Genomic DNA, 14,401 nt, shown 5'->3' with positions numbered 1-14,401 from the left:
TGCATCTTTCCAGCTTCAGGTGTATTTAATCACCTGTAGGGAGCTTGCAGCCAACGTGTATTCTCTGCGGCAGAGTCTTACTAGTCAAATCTATACTTCTCTTTTCTTCAGTTGTTTGGTGGACTAGTTTTCCTGGGGTGAGTGCATAGAGAGAAATGGGTCTTTGAGTATTTGGTCTTCGAAGTCACACATTGTCCTTGAATGCATGGCTGCCATCATGCCTCTGTGTGTTTGCTGTACCTAGTTCTGTGCTCTGATCAGTGAGTATTTTGCCAGTCTTATTTTGTGATCCAATGACAGAGCTCAAAGAGCATGTTGCTTGGGTTCTATGTAACCAGTCATTTATATAATTTATATTCTGTTAGAAGATTTTGTTTATGCATTTGGTTGTTTCTTTTTTTTGACGATTTCTATTTATTTACTTAGGAAAGAGAGAGCAGAGAGGGAGAGGAAAAAGCAGACTCCCCACTGTGTGCCCGACATGGGACTTGATCCCAGGATCCTGAGATCAGGCCCTAAGTCAAGGCAGACCCTTAACTGCCTAAGCCATCCAGGAGCCCCTGCTTGTTTTTGTTTTTGTTTTTAATAGCTCACAAAATGCTATTTATAATAGGGTTAGGGAATGTTAAGGCCGTTGGCGAGTAATAAAAATAAGATTTTGAAAATCATGGCCAAGAAAACCCAGGGTTTGTACAAACTGGAGCTGAGCTGGAAACAAAAGTAAAATGCTGTTTTTGGTCCCTTTAGCTATAAAGGGCCAGTGACCACGTTACTGAAAATTCATCTATAACTCATAGCTTGGGGTCATGAAAACGTATGAAAGCATATATTAATAAAAATACAAAAAGCCAAAGCAAGATTGTGGTCGCAGAGGCAAACCTGAAGATTGTTTTGCAAATCCTGTCACATCCAGAATGTCATTTTATAGATAAGACATTTCTTGTAAAAATCTCTTGACCCATGAAGTTTTTGAAATCCAGGATTAATTATTTTGGTTTTGTTCGCAGACACTTTCTCATTGTGACTGGTTGTTGGTAGAACCCAAAGGCATTATTGGTGTTTAGCTTCTCTTACATTTCACTCTGGAGCGTTTGGTTGGTGTCTTCTAAGACTCTGTACTTTCCTTCCTTTTATTTCTCGTATGACAGGTAAGAGGAAGTGAGATCTGACCACAGCAATAAGAATGAAGACTTGTGGAAAACTGCTACCACCCAGTGAACACTTAATTTGTGCAAGTCACTTTGCTAAGCATTTTACATAAACAAACACATTTTGTCTTTGTATTGTGATCCATCTTTTACAGATGAAGAAGAAGAAATAGGAACAGAAACCCAAAGGGATCAAGTAATTTGCCACATAATTCCAGAACCTATACTCAACTATTCCACCTTAGTGCTAATACAGATCTTGTTCCTCATTTTGGGCATTGACAAACTGGAACCTAACTGTTCAGTGCAATCCTTCAAAATGTGTACTTAGAGCACAAAAATTATTCTGATTTAAGGAGGAATCCATACCTCCAGGCTCAGAAGAAAGTGCTTGAGGGACAACTAATAGCTTAAAACGTTTTTCTCTAATTCAAACCATGGGAGGCTGAAAAACACTTTATTACTGTAAGATTAACTTTGGTGAGAGTTGTAGGTTAATAGTAATTTGTAACACTGTTGCTCATATGAGAAGCTCCTGAAACCAAATTATAATTTTCTGCCAGTGAAATGGGTAGCTTACAGGTTTGTTAATTTTGTTTTAAAATTGGAAGGAATAAGATATATTCTTTAAGTTACTCAGTAAATTTAAACAAGAGAGTAAAATTTGAACTTTCCCACTTGCTTAAAGTTATCATCGCTGATGAGATTTGGTGCTTTAGTCTAAGGTTGTGAGCCCAAATTCCTTGTATTCATTTCTATTAGAGGTCCTACTGGAAGTAGCAGAATTATCAAGATAGGGCTGCTTTAGTGCACAGTGAAGAGTATGAAAGGCTTTTTGCCTTTCAAGGATGTGTAGACATTTGGGAAGGTGATGCTTTATTCCCCACCCCACCTTGAAAGGGGTGGGGTGGGATAAAGGCTATTAGCATTTTATTATATCATATATACAAATGGAGATTTAATTCTTTTTTTTAAGATTTTTTTTTTAATTTGACAGAGAGAGATCACAAATAGGCAGAGCCACAAGCAGTGAGGGAGAAACAGGCTCCCTGCTGAGCAGAGAGCCCGATGTGGGGCTCGATCCCAGGACCCTGGGACCATGACCCGAGCCGAAGGCAGAGGCTTAACCTACTGAGCCACCCAGGCGCCCCTGGAGATTTAATTCTTATAAGGAATTTTAGTTGAGTTAAATGCTTGAAAACGTTCCATAGGCATGGTGAAAAAATTTACTAAGATGGTGATAGATAAGGATGGGAATGCTGGCAATGACAGGAATGGAATTCTCAAGCCGACATATAGGGACTTTAAAATGTAGCTCAGTCCTCAGGATTATTGCTAAGGAAACAGGACTATCATAAGATAGTGTTTCACAGGGGCACCTGGGTGGCTCAGTGGGTTAGGCCTCTGCCTTCAGCTCAGGTCATGATCTCAGGGTCCTGGGATCGAGCCCCACATCAGACTCTCTGCTCAGCGGGGAGCCTTCTTCCTCCTCTCTCTGCCTGCCTCTCTGCTTACTCGTGATCTCTCTCTGTCAAATAAATAAATAAATCTTTAAAAAAAAAAAAAAAAGATAGTGTTTCACAATAAAACACTAATAAATCATGGAGATCATGATGACCAGAGTGACACAGTATTAACCAACATCTAATATCCTACGAATGACCTAGTGATCATTTCTACATTGATATTATTTTACTGACATATTGCAGACCATATATTCAATTTCAATTTTCACTTTTTCCTTAGTACCCTGAGGACTCTGAGAACGTATTCAGGATCTAAAATTGATAATATTGCGGCTACTTTTTGTAATGGAAAACAAAACACTACCAGTTTTGATGTGGGTCCTTTCTGTTCACATTATCCATACAGAAATTACTGCCCATGATCAGTTCCGGGCCATGTAATAAAGCCCAAATGAGCAGGGTGAGCTGGGGATGGAGGGTGAGAAAACCAGAATCCAGCCTTAGAAGTCAAAGTCAAGATACAACCCGGGTCGAATAGTAGATTAACATGTCACGATTTATTAGGTCCAAGTAGGTCAGGTACAACGTGGAATGCAGCCATGGCACCATAATTATGAATGACTGACTCTGGGCTCACTGAGAAGTTGTTCTCATGTCTCATATTTCATTGCCGCTCCACCCCCACTCCCACTCAGATCTTTGTATTTAGCCAAGAAGTCGGAAAGCATGACTTTAATCTGATCATCTTTTTAGCCTTATCTAGAGCCTTACTAATATGTGGGTTTGACCTAAGTTTAGGAACTTACAATGTAATTCAAGTACATGATTTTATAACCACTGGAACTAAGCTCGGGTGGTTCCTAGGGCCATGCACCATATGTATTACTTAATTTGATACCATCTATGAGGTAGATCTTAATAAAAGTCCCTTGTTTCAGATGATAAAACTGGGGCTCAGGAAGGTTAAGTAAACTGCCCGAAGTGACAGTGACAGACTTCAATCTCACAAATTCAATTTGTCAGGTCCTAGATCCTGTACTGTGGAACTTCAGATACTCTCAAGTTCTCTATAAAGTTCTGTTGGTAAATCAGAAAGTGTCCAAGACCCTTGAAATCCTATGAATTAAGTATGACCTATTTGTAATTCTATCTCTATCTAAAGATGCCAATATTATTAATTTCATAATTACTTCATCACATAAAAGTTTGACATACAGAGGGACCTGGGAAATATTCTGTTGGAAAAAATGTTGATACGTCAATGATATCAACTCTCAAAGTGACAATCAGGAATTACAACTGGAAAGAAGTTTCTTGGATCTTTTTACCTCTAACAATAAATAAGGTTCTTTATAAATGGACCCCAATATCATCCATTATTTTCTAGAGTTCCTTTGCTATTTATTGTCTCCGTGGGAGTTATTTTAGCTTACTGATATTCATCCTGTATACCTCCAGCTGTAACTTATCAATTGCCTTTGGACTTTCACCTTGGGAGAGAACAACTATATATGAATAAAAGTTCCTAAGGTAGGTCCCTGGCTGGCTCAGCTGGAAGAGCATGTGACTCTTGATGTCAGGGTCAGGTGTTTGGAGCCCCATGTTGGGTGTGGTAATTACTTAAAAATAAAAAATTAAATAAACTTAACAAAATGGGCTATAATATTTTTTAAAAGTTTCTAATCAAAAATAAAATGGTTGTATAATACTGGTTATACTGATAATGTATTTATAAGGCATTTATAATTGGTATGTTTGAATCTTTCAATTTGTTTTATTAACCATTAGGATGCAATTTTTTAATCTTTTACTATAAATTGTATTTATTTTAACAGAATACTGTACAATAAACATTTCTCTTTTTTAAAAGATTTTTATTTATTTACTTATTTGACAGACAGAGATCACAAGTAGGCAGTGAGGCAGGCAGAGAGAGAAGGGGAAGCAGTCTCCCCGCTGAGCAGAGAGCCTGATGTGGGGCTTGATCCCAGGACCCTGGGATCATGACCCGAGCGGAAGGCAGAGGCTTTAACCCACTGAGCCACCCAGGTGCCCCACAATATACATTTCTGACAAAGATCCTCTTATATATGTAAGTAGCATATTCTTACTTAAAGAAAAGTTAAGACTACTCTGGAGCAGCTTCTGGCCCTGAAAGGCTGTGTGGTCCTCATAGGTAAGTTCTGTGCTAGGCTTTAGGAAGAAATGTTTCCTTCCATGTCTTTCTTGAGTTTGCCATTCTTTTACTCTTTTGCCATCCATGAAGTAAAATATTGAGGATCAAGAGCAGGGATGTTGCTGGGAAGAAGGGTCCAAGGAGGACTAACTATATATGGCCCAGATGAGATTCTGTGAGCATTTAGAAGTCAAAAGAAGTTAATACTAAATGGTGACTTATTCTGGAACTTTCCCCTCTTTATCAATGCTTAACCTATGTGTTATGAATGATAATTATTATTATTTACTTACTCATAACCGTTTATTTCTGTAGATACTCCTTGCTTTTTTTTTTTTTAATTTGGCTTAGAAACCACACATCGGGGTATTTATCTGTAAAAGTGTACATGTTTTTCTGACTATAAATTGTGAGGTCCTTGGAGAAAGGGATCATATCTTTCCTCAATTTTTCCTACAAAATGTAGCTTAGTGTTTTATGTGTAATATTTACTGAGCAAAGATTTAATATTTGGTGTGGATTAGCGAATGATTGATTCCTCCACTGGAATGTCAAATCCCATTTGCTTTATTTTCCACCAGCATCCTGATATGCAGGTAGAGCCCATCTTCTGTCACTGCTAGAACTGAGTGAGAAGCCCTAGGACCGTGACGTGAGCCCAGAAAATGTCCTCTGCACCCACACAGAGCTAGGAAGGGGCATGTGAGTGAAACTGTGAAGCTTGAGAAAGGAAACTGCTTATCTAAATGAGGGAAACCTCAGCAATTCCTAGGGGTTCTAAATAAAACGATCTGACTCTTACTAGAGTAGTACTTGGTATGAAGAGGTAGTTCACAGAAGAGGAAAATGTTATTACATGCCTGGACACAAGAGCTAGGAGAGACATTTTAAGGACTCAACTGGAGAAGGACAAAACAGTACTATAAGGAAAATAGACATTTACCATTAAATATTTAATCTTAACAATGGACTTAGGTAATGTAAAAACAGTTTGTCTCACACTTAAAAATTTGGTAGATTATTTCTTAAATTTTTGAAGATGTTGGTTAGTTCTGCTCGATTCCCTGACCAGTGATCACCTTAACCCTGAGCAGTCAACTTGAAGATGTAAACTGCAGTGCTAGAGAAGAGCCACGTTCAGAGTACAGCTGGAGCGAGTCAATGCGTGAAGCCCAAGGCAGGATCCGCTAAGAGGTGGGCAAGCAGTGATAACTTTCAGCTGATCAGACTAGGTACTTGAAGGAGTCTAGGAAGACTGCTGTGTTTTCAGGATACAAGGCAAATTTCCAGGGTAAAAGAAAAGGAAAGATCAAAGGTACAGGGCAGTAAGTGGGAACAATGCCAGGAAGCCCGAGTTCCCACAGGAGAGTTGCCACATCCTGTGTCCCCCACTGAGCATTTCATTCAAACGGGGGTCTCTGCTGGATAATTTATAAGTTCTTGTTTGATAAATGAGAACTCTAGAGGGCACAAAATAGCTAACACCTTACCACTAATCAAGGCAGTGGCACCGAACTGTATTAGTGGCCATTGGATTCTTCATAACCATACACGGGCAGTTTTCTTTTTTTAAAATAATAACTATTTTTTTTAAAAGATTTTATTTATTTATTTGACAGAGAGAGAGATCACAAGTAGGCAGAGAGGCAGGCAGAGAGAGAGGGGGAAGCAGGCTCCCCGCGAAGCAGAGAGCCCGATGCGGGGCTCGATCCCAGGACCCTGAGATCACGACCCGAGCCGAAGGCAGCGGCTTAATCCACTGAGCCACCCAGGCGCCCCTAAAATAATAACTATTAATACAGAAGTCTTCACCACAGAGTCTCAGAAGCACTGATGTAAAGAAATAATTATGTATAGAAAGAAAGCAAGCAAAATGATACAAAACAAAAAGGAAAAAAGGGGAACAATCTAAACATCCATCAAGAAGGGCTTCATTATATAAATTGACATACTTGAGTAGTAATGGAATACTCTAGATTCACCTCAAAGGATGAAATATTTCTATAAGTGTTGACATGGAAATGTCATCACAATATATTTTAAATTTAAATGCACAGATTTAAGAACAGCATTTGAAGTATAACAAACTTATTTTAGTATATGCATATTAAAACAAGTGATTGAAAATCAACTGATGGGTAGATTTAAGGAGGTAGATTAATGCCTCGATATAAAATAAGTAATATTTCTAGATGTCAGAAATTAAAATGGGTCATCTTGGGGTAAAAGACATTGTTTATTGCTCAGTGGGGATTTTTAGAGAGAATAGGAATGACCAGTCATGAGGGATTTTTCAAGGCTTGACTGGATATCCTCTAGCTCTAACCAAACTATAATTCTATGAAATGAAAAATTCACTGTTCAAGAAGAGACTTGAGCCTTAGTACTTGACCTTAGTAGTTGTTATCTGAACTTAATATGCTTGGAAATTTCAAGTACTGTCTGCTTTTTGAAAGAAATAATTATTTTGGATTTATTATATCATCCCTACTAAAAATAAAAAAATATATATAGTAAGCCTCATTTGTGTTTTCTCCTAACTCATAAATATGATGCCATGAATCTCTCATATCTGTCTTTCTCAATGTGATTTTTAAGACACAGCTAGTTCCTTTTTGTCCCTCTGGAAACATACTATTTTTTTTGTTTTTTTTTTAACATACTATTTTTTAAAGTATGTTTTCTCTGTCTTTAATAATGGAGGCTTAGTATCTATAGTGAGTCCCCAGGTGTATTTAATAAAACTTGTTGCCTCTCCTTGAAGGTGAATGTCTTTGATTTTTAGAAGTTAGTCTTATTTTGTACAATAAAAATAATTTCCTACATAACAGACATACTTATTTCCTAATGTTTATTAATATTTCAGATTATACTTCAGTGATGAGAAAGACAATGTAATATGGTCAATATTTGGGAGTCAGAAACCCCTGTTTTTAACACGCTACACCCACCATCCCACTTGTACCCTTTGAGATAACATCAATTTGAGATTTTAGCATGATTTAGAGCCTTGTGTGACAACACTGTACACTTAATAATTCTAATGAAGTACTGCAGGAGTCAGTGTTTTCTGATCAGGAAGTATGATGTTTGGACTCACTGTTCTACTTCACACTTCCCTCCTATTTTCCCCCTTTTCTTGACACCCAATCCCAAGCTCACCCCTTTCTGTAAATCAAGATATTATTACACGATAAATCACTTTATTTACTAAAAGTATTCCTCTCACCCTCAGCTCATCATCCCCTTCTCTCTTCCACCAATTGATTATGTGGTTAATGAACTCCTTTTCAGAAGCATTTTTGCAGAAGCATTGGGCTGGAAACATTTCACAATCTGTTGGAAGTTAATGCTGCGGAGAGGGCAAAAGCTCTGGTTAGTTTTCAGAAACTTTGGGCCCTCGGGGAGGATTTCTTTTTAAGTTTTGTGACTCTAATTATTTTGGAAAGTCAATTTTTTTTTTTTAAATGACTAGATGGAATGGTCCCTGGGGAGGTATTTGAAAACCTGTGCTTTGGCTTCAGTCCATTCGCATACTAGTCATTGAATTTTTGTCATTTCCATGACCTATAAGATGAGAATGGGAATCTCACCTCTTTGTAATAAATAAATAAGGTGATAGACTTGAGAACTGTCCTGAAAACAAAGGTATCCAAACAATACAACTACTACTGTCATTTTATAATTATTCTAGAATATATATCACTCTGTACTCACATCTCATATATATATATATATATACACACACACACATATATATATATATACATACATATATATAAAGAAGCACAATGTGGAGCACTAGTGTAATGTTTTATTTATATAAACTTAAGTTTGTAACACTGTTTGGATGAACAGAACATTTATAATAAAAAATTACAGAGAATAATTGCAATTTTACCTCAGTTTTAGTCTTCAAAGTGTTCGTTTGTTTGTTTGCAAAATATATAGACAAATTTATATTAGCCAGATCAATAATTATAAATGGTAATATTTAAAACTCATTTTATACTGTCAGGAAATCCATCAATTAAACTAAGTTGACAAGAAAAGATGTGATTTAAGTCAGACCCAACATTAGTTTATCCAGTATTAATGGACTTCTAGTAGGTTCAATTTGTTACATCACACATTGTGTGTATGTGTTAAATTTTAAAATATTGCTGAATTAACAACAACAAAAAACTTGAAGCAGATCTGCAAGATTCACATGGCATGTCTATGAAAAAATCAGATTCTGAGTTAAACAAAATTTGAAGCTTCTAAGAAAGTTTACCACTCAACTTTTAGACAAAAACAAGTAGAGAATTGGTTCTAATTAGAACATCTGGTGAAGTCCTATTCCTGTCATACATACCTATCTTAGATTCAAATATATCCCTTCTATCTGTAAACCATTCAGAGAGGGGGAATTAAGAGTTTTTACTGAGCTCACTATTGAGACCAACCAGCTTGTCAGTGAGACATCTGAGATGAGGGAAGGAAGCAATTGTTCTACAGATCTGGGGACAACCCCAGGACAATTTTCCTTTAGGACTCTCCTAACTTGTCCTAGGAAAAGTGAAGTGATTGATTCTTGCTTAGGCAATCTATTCAAACTGAACTATCACCCAACATACATTAAGTGGATTCTCTCTTTCCTGTGGGAGCCCATAGTAAATAGCATAACATTTCTACTTCCTTGCTGAGATAGTCAAAGAGCTGGGTATAGGGGAAGAAGGAAATCTGCTAAACAATAAATACATTTCTGCTTCACTTCTCCTGACTCAAATGAACTTTCAGGCAAGTTACAACCAAAAAGGTCTTCAGGACTATAAATAACTACACTAGGTTGAAATATCCCAGTATCTGGGTGTGAGGTACTGCCTCTTTGGGAGTCCTTAACTCAGAATTTCAAGCACCAGAGAAAATAGTTTCTTTCCTATTCTGATACTGGCAATGTGTTGGAGACAACCCAAATGTGGCATTTATGGGCCTGGTATTTATATGGGTCTAGATTTATACGGGTTTCAGATCGAAGGAAAACCAGGAAATGAAGAGAGTGATTTTACCCTAGAGATTTGCGTTTTAAAAGAAGGAAGGGTCCTTTTCAGTTGAAAAATCCCTTGGTTCATCAAAGAGAGATCTATCCATGAACCACCTATTTGTGGTATTTCCCAAATACCTTTGGACGCTCAACACAACAATGTTTGTTTTAATCTAGACTGGCTGCCCTAGGAACACAAAACTCCCTACGGACACCCTAAAAATATACAATGAGGTTTCCCTTCAATAGGATTGTGTTAATGGGGTGATAGTTTCTTCAGTTTTCTTCAGAGTAAGATCCAATAGGGTCGACACAGCTAATCAATGAGCCAAGTGTGGTGATGCAGCCATGGGAAGTTCTAAGTTTATAGCTTTTTCCATTCTTCCCAAAAAAAGAAGCTGGAAAGAAGGGCTTTTGTTCTGTTCTGTTGTGTGTTGGGGGTTTTTTGTTTTGTTTTGTTTTGTGAATATTGACTATTTGGTAACAGTTTTGTCTTTGAGAGTGTGGGCTTTGAACTAGAAACATCAAGTCTATCTTTAGGATTCAGGTTTTCCTGTCCCGTTGATTCTTGTGGAGGTTTCAGTTCATAGGTTTCTGCTTCAGTAAGCTATGATTTTCTGTACCTATCTATCTGTCTCCTAATTTTTGAGATAGCAGTTTGCCCAATGACCTCACTTTTCTGACATATCTAAGAAGAGGCCGAAAGAAGGTTTGAATATTTATTCTTCATTTAAAAACCTGGGGAGGCTAATTTCGTCAGTTCAAGTGATTTTATACCCTTTAACTCAGCCAAGGCAATCACAGAACTGACTCTAGAGGACATTAATATGGCTAAATGTCAGCCAGTTCCCTATTTCAAATTCTTAACTAATTTTCAATCACTTTGTCATCTCTCTGCCGAAATGGCCCTAGTACCATCATTGCTGGAAGGCGGCTTAGGCCTGTGGAACCAAGACAAAGTGTCCTGATTTCACCAGCAATAGTCGGTGTAGCTCTCCTTTGCCATTTCTGTTCCTTCCTTTCTTCATTTCTGAGGCTGATACTGAGAATTTGCTCACTAAAGTACAAGCTTATGATCAGCCTGCCTGAAATGGTGTCTTTCTCTGTCATCCTGGAGTCTCGATATCTCTTAGAAGAATATAAGATGAGGTTTTCTAGCCATCAATAAGTAAAACATCCATTATTGTCAAATTTACCACAATATAATTCTAAGAATACCCCATACTGACAGGAAGAATAAAACCTGGAATTAGTTCAGTCTCTTTAGATCCTAGTCGAAGTCCCAAAGGAAGATTTATTCTATTTATTTATTTGACAGACAGAGATCACAAGCAGGCAGAGAGGCAGGCAGAGAGAGAGAGGAGGAAGCAGGCTGTCCGCAGAGTAGAGAGCTCGATGCGGGGCTGGATCCCAGAACCCTAGGATCATGACCTGAGCCGAACGAAGGCAGAGGCTTTAACCCACTGAGCCACCCAGGCGCCCCAGGAAGATTTATTCTAAAGAAATATTGTGTCCTTGGGAATCCAGGAGGAGAAACAAAGATAACTGGAATTGAAGAAGGAGCTAGAATAAGGAAATTAAGAAGCTATTCATCAATGCTTATCAAGTCTGCGTCATCTCTTTTCCTGTACGTTGCTTTTCTCTGCATTCCAAGCCACCCTGCAGAGATTGCTTGGCAGTTGTTGCGCTTGGAGGGTGATAATTAATCACACCCCTTTCCCCTTATGGGTTCTGAACCAATTTTAGAGATGGTGGGAATCAGACAGATGAAGCCAAAAATATCAGCCTCACTCATAGCAAGACTGAATTGGAGGCTGTGGGTTAGACTGAAGGCCAAATGGACTTCCTGCTACTCTCCCTCCTTAATTAAATCCTCTGAGAAATACAGGTCTCACCGCTGCAGGGATAGTCTCTCTAGGACATGTACACTATGGAGGGGAAAGACAAGGCAAACAAATCCTGGCGGGGCGGAGCGATTTGTGTGCAAAAACAAAACACCCCAAAAACAAAGGAACGTCGAAGGTCAGAGTGTTACTATGTAACCCATTTAGAGAAATCAGTTATGAGGAAGGTGCAGGGAGAGGGACTCTGGGAGTCCCTCCCCAGGGAGGAATGCCTCTGGGAGTCAGTCAAAGCAGCTGGTGAGAACAAAAAATTCATTTCTTCTCAAATGAATTATTTAAAATACCTGGTGAGGAAAATTATAGTGACTTAGTAGAGGTCAGACGTCTTCAGTACATTCAATCAGTGGTAGCCAGGATAGAAGCTCTGTACAGGGCAAACTGGGCAGCCAGGAATTCTCCCCATTGGACTTGGGGACAGGACCCCAGAGAAAACCAAAAGTTTGAGCTTGGCAAACTCATTGATTAAAAATAATGATTAAATAATAATTTAATAATGATTAAAATAATCATTTAATATAAATATTAAATGATTTAAAATAATCATTTAATACATGCTTCCAGTAGCTACAAAGGAGCAAAGCACTTCTTTGGTAGCTTATTATTTTCATGTAATGTCCAACTTGCAAAGAAGCTACAAGAATAGTACAAGGAAGTCCCAGATTCATCAATGGGTTGCATATTGTCCCAGTTGCTTTATTATTTTCTCTCTATATGTCTATCTTTCTGCATTTTGAACTTTGGGAACAATTTGGAAATACCATGCACTTTTATCCCTAAATACCTTAGTGTGTTTTCCTTAAAAAAAAATTGACATTCTCTAAAATAACTGGAGTGTAGTTATCATAAGGAAATTTAACAGCGATAATTCACTGTTAGCTAATCCAGAGTCCATGTTCAGTTTTGTTCAATTGTCCCAGTAATGTTCTTTCTGGCATTTTTGTTTCTTCTGAGAAGAACTCCATTCAGGATCATGATTACATGTAGTTCACAAATCTCTTCAGTCTACTTCAACGTGAAACAGTTCCTCAGCCTTTCTTTGTCTCTGTGACCTCAATATCTTTGAAGTGTATAGGACATTGTGGCATGTCTCTGATCATTATCTGATGTTTCCTTAGAATCAGATGACATATATATATATATATTTTTGGGGGGGGGATCAAGAATATCACCGAGGTAAGGCCTAAGTTTCTCCTCAATGCATCATTTAAGGAGGCTTCTAATGTCAGTTTTTCCCAATTTGATTATATTAGTTTTGATTTCTTCGTGAAAATGCTTATTGCCAGGATTCTCTGTTACAAATTTCCTTTATTTTCCTTTTTTATTAATAAATGATATGTGTGGAGATACTTTGAGATGATGCATATTTCCTTTGCATAATCAAATTTTCATTCACTAGTTTTATCATCCATTGATGATTTTCCAACCTTATTGTGTATTAGATATTTATCAATATTCATTCCACTGTAAAAAGATCTCCCGGGGCACCTGGGTGGCTCAGTGGGTTAAGGCTTTTGCCTTTGGCTCAGGTCATGATCTCAGGGTCCTGGGATCCAGCGCCGCATCTGCTCTCTGCTCAGCAGGGAGCCTGCTTCCCCCACTCTCTCTCTGCCTGCCTCTCTGCCTACTTCTGATCTGTCAAATAAATAAATAAATAAAATCTTTAAAAAAAAAAAAGATCTCTCTTCCTCCTAGTTATTTACTTATTTACCTTATGATATATATTTGGGTTAACTAAATAATTCTTATTCTATGAAATGACATATTTTTGCAGTTATTATTTATCGTCATGCTCAAATTCCTCAGGATCTGGCCACTAAGAACTTCCATGTCCCTCTATGATGGCTTCATCATTTTTTGTGTGGTGTACTTCTTTACTTTCCACTGCAACAGAATGTTCCAGGATCAATTTATATTTCCCCTGCCTTGATCCTTCAAGTAATTTTGGTTCTTTTTAATAAAAAAATACCATTTAGGAACTAAATGGTATTTATGTGTGCTCAATACAACTGGTATGTCATTTCTTCTAGATAGAACCAAGAAAAAGATAAATATAGAAAGTTGTTCTTGATTGTCTGATTGTTGTGGCTAGGACTTTCAGTACTATGTTAAAATGACAGTGGCGAGAGTGGGCATCTCTGTCTTGTTCCTGACGATAGAGGAATTGTCTCTGATTTTCCCCATTAGCTGTGAGTTTTTCATACATGATCTTTTTATGTTAAGGTATGTTCCCTCTAAACCTACTTGGAGTTATATATTATATATGTATGTATACATGTATGTGTGTATATACACACATACATGTGTGTGTGTGTGTATATATCCAGAATTATATAATATATATATAATCTGGAATTAATTATACACACACACACACACGTATATCTATATGCCATAAAAAAGAATGAACTCTTGTCATCTTGTCATTTGCAACAACATGGATGGAGGAGGTAGAGAGTATTATGATAAGTGAAAAAGTCAGAGAAAGACAAATACCATATGATTTCTATAAATTATATATTTGATATGTTAAAATCATGACTACAGGGACGCCTGGGTGGCTCAGCTGGTTGAGCGGCTGCCTTCGGCTCGGATCATGATTCCAGGGTCCTGGGATCGAGCCCCGCATCGGGCCCCCTGCTTAGCAGAGAGCCTGCTTCTCTCTCTCCCTCTGCCTGCTGCTC

The sequence above is a fragment of the Meles meles genome, chromosome 7 (genome assembly GCF_922984935.1).
Source record: "Meles meles chromosome 7, mMelMel3.1 paternal haplotype, whole genome shotgun sequence".
Classification (NCBI taxonomy): domain Eukaryota; kingdom Metazoa; phylum Chordata; class Mammalia; order Carnivora; family Mustelidae; genus Meles; species Meles meles.
The sequence above is the reverse complement of the archived record's forward strand: the minus strand, read 5'-3'. Positions refer to the sequence as shown.